Below are 3,121 nucleotides of genomic sequence, written 5' to 3'. Positions count from 1 at the left end.
GGGCTGTAGGGCTATAGGGCTGAAGGGGTATAGGGCTGCAGGGCTGCCGGGCTACAGGGCTGCAGGGCTGAAGGGGTATAGGGCTGTAGGGCTGTAGGGCTGCAGGGCTGCAGGGCTGCAGGGCTATAGGGCTGCATGGGTGCAGGGCTGCAGGGCTAGGGCTGCAGGGCTATAGGGCTGCAGGGCTGAAGGGCTGTAGGGCTGTAGGGCTGCAGGGCTGCAGCACTGCAGGGCTGTAGGGCCGCAGGGCTGAAGGGCTGTAGGGCTGTAGGGCTGCAGGGCTGCAGCACTGCAGGGCTGTAGGGCTGCAGGGCTGAAGGGCTGTAGGCCTATAGGGCTGCAGGACTGCAGGGCTGCAGGGCTGTAGTGCTAGGGCTCCAGGGCTGTAGGGCTGCAGGGCTGCAGGGCTGTAGGGCTGTAGGGGTATAGGGCTGCAGGGCTGTAGGGCTGCAAGGCTGCCGGGCTGCAGGGCTGCAGGGCTAAAGTCTATAGGGCTGCAGGGCTGCAGGGCTGCAGGGCTGCAGGGCTGCAGGGCTATAGGGCTGCAGGGCTGCAGGACTGTAGGGCTCTAGGGCTGAAGGGCTGTAAGGCTATAGGGCTGTAGGGCTGCAGGGCTGCAGGGCTGCAGGACTGTAGGGCTCTAGGGCTGAAGGGCTGTAAGGCTATAGGGCTGTAGGGCTGCAGGGCTATAGGGCTGCAGGGCTGTAGGGCTGTAGGGCTGCAGGGCTGCCGGGCTGCCGGGCTATAGGGCTGCACTGCTGAAGGGGTATAGGGCTGCAGGGCTGCGGGGTATAGGGCTGCAGGGCTGTACGGCTATAGGGCTGCAGGGCTGCAGGGCTATAGGGCTGCAGGGCTGTAGGGCTGTAGGGCTGCAGGACTGTAGGGCTGTAGGGCTGCAGGGCTGCAGGGCTGCCAGGCTATAGGGCTGTAGGGCTGCAGGGCTGCAGGGCTGCCGGGCTGTAGGGCTGCAGGGCTGCAGGGTATAGGGCTGCAGGGCTGTACGGTTATAGGCCTGCAGGGCTGCAGGGCAGCAGGGCTCTAGGGCTCTAGGGATGCAGGGCTGTAGGGCTGTAGGGCTATAGGGCTGCAGGGCTGCAGGACTGTAGTGCTCTAGGGCTGAAGGGCTGTACGGCTATAGGGCTGTAGGGCTGCAGGGCTATAGGGCTGCACTGCTGAAGGGGTATAGGGCTGCAGGGCTGCCGGGCTCTAGGGCTGCAGGGCTGCAGGGCTGAAGGGCTGTAGGGCTGTAAGTCTGTAGGGCTGTAGGGCTCTAGGGCTCTAGGGCTGCAGGGCTGCAGGGCTGTAGGGCTGTAGGGCTGCAGGGCTGCAGGGCTGCAGGTCCAGGGCTGCAGGGCTAGGGCTGTAGGGCTATAGGGCTGCAGGGCTGAGGGGCTGCAGGGCTGCAGGGCTGCAGGGCTATAGGGCTATAGGGCTGCAGGGCTGCAGGGCTGTAGGGCTGCAGGGCTGCAGGGCTGCAGGGCTACAGGGCTGTAGGGTTTTAGGGCTGCAGGGCTGCAGGGCTATAGGGTTGTAGGGCTGCAGGGCTGCAGGGCTGCCGGGCTATAGGGCTGCAGGGCTGCAGGGTATAGGGCTGCAGGGCTGCAGGGCTGCAGGGCTGCAGGGCTCTAGGGCTGCAGGGCTGTAGGGCTGTAGGGCTGCAGGGCTGCAGGGATGCAGGGATGCAGGGTTATAGGTCTTCAGGGCTATAGGGCTGCAGGGCTGCAGGGCTGCAGGTCCAGGGCTGCAGGGCTATAGGGCTGCAGGGCTGCAGGGCTGCAGGGCTGCAGGGCTATAGGGCTGCAGGGCTGCAGGGCTGCAGGTCTAGGGCTGCAGGGCTAGGGCTGTAGGGCTATAGGGCTGCAGGACTGAGGGTCTGCAGGGCTGCAGGGCTGCAGGGCTGCAGGGCTGTAGGGCTATGGGACTGCAGGGCTGCAGGGCTGCAGGGCTATAGGGCTGCAGGGCTGCAGGGCTACAGGGCTGTAGGGTTTTAGGGCTGCAGGGCGCAGGGCTGCAGGGCTGTAGGGCTATTCGGCTCCAGGGCTATAGGGCTGTAGGGCTGCAGGGCTATAGGGCTACAGGGCTGCAGGGCTGTAGGGTATAGGGCTGCAGGGCTGCAGGGCTGTAGGGTATAGGGCTGCAAGTCTGCAGGGCTGTAGGGCTATACGGCTCCAGGGCTATAGGGCTGCAGGGCTGCAGGGCTATTTGGCTGCCGGGCTATAGGGCTGCAGGGCTGCAGGGCTATGGGGCTGCAGGGCTGCAGGGCTATAGGGCTGTAGGGCTGCAGGGCTGCAGGGCTGTAGGGCTGCAGGGCTGCAGGGCTGCAGTGTTCCAGGGCTGCAGGTCTGTAGGGCTGCAAGGCTGCAGGGCTGCATGGTTGTAGGGCTATACGGCTCCAGGGCTATAGGGCTGCAGGTCTGCAGGGCTGCAGGGCTGTAGGGCTATAGGGCTGCAGGGCTGCAGGGTTGTAGGGCTGCAGGGGTGTAGGGCTGCAGGGCTGCAGGGCTGCAGGGCTCAGGGCTATAGGGTTGCAGGGCTGCATGGCTGCATGGCTGCAGGGGTGTAGGGCTGCAGGGCTGCAGGGCTGCAGGGCTGCAGGGCTGTGGGGCTATAGGGCTGCAGGGCTGTGGGGCTGCGGGGCTGCGGGGCTGCGGGGCTGTAGGGTAACAGCTCCTCCCGTTTTCCTTTAACATTAAAAAAAAAAAGTGGGTCGTGACCCATTTGAGAGTCCTGAAAGCAACATAATGGGTCACGACCAGAATTTTTTAAATGACAAAGGAATAGAGCACTAAGTAGAATGCAGGACAAGTAATGAGGCAAATGTTGCACCGTGAAGGGCTTGTTCGTGTCTTACGTGTTTTTGCTTACAGTCTGTTCGGTCACACAAACTTGAAAGTCCCCGCGTCCCGCTACTCCCACCTGAGGCGTTCAGAAGCCAGTGACTGGCGGGGAGAACTCTCGCCCCATCCAATGGGAAACCTTACGCGTTGCTGAGGCCTCTGGGAAATGGAGTTCGGTGTCGTGGGGCATTCTGGGAATCGTAGTTCGGCCAGTCCGCCGGGTGCGGTCGAAAGCCCGCGACGAGCGGGGGCGGGGTTCTCTCCGCGCGACCGGAAGTGGCCGT

Source organism: Phoca vitulina, unplaced genomic scaffold (assembly GCF_004348235.1).
Source record: "Phoca vitulina isolate PV1807 unplaced genomic scaffold, GSC_HSeal_1.0 scaffold125, whole genome shotgun sequence".
In the NCBI taxonomy this organism is placed as follows: domain Eukaryota; kingdom Metazoa; phylum Chordata; class Mammalia; order Carnivora; family Phocidae; genus Phoca; species Phoca vitulina.
The sequence above is the reverse complement of the archived record's forward strand: the minus strand, read 5'-3'. Positions refer to the sequence as shown.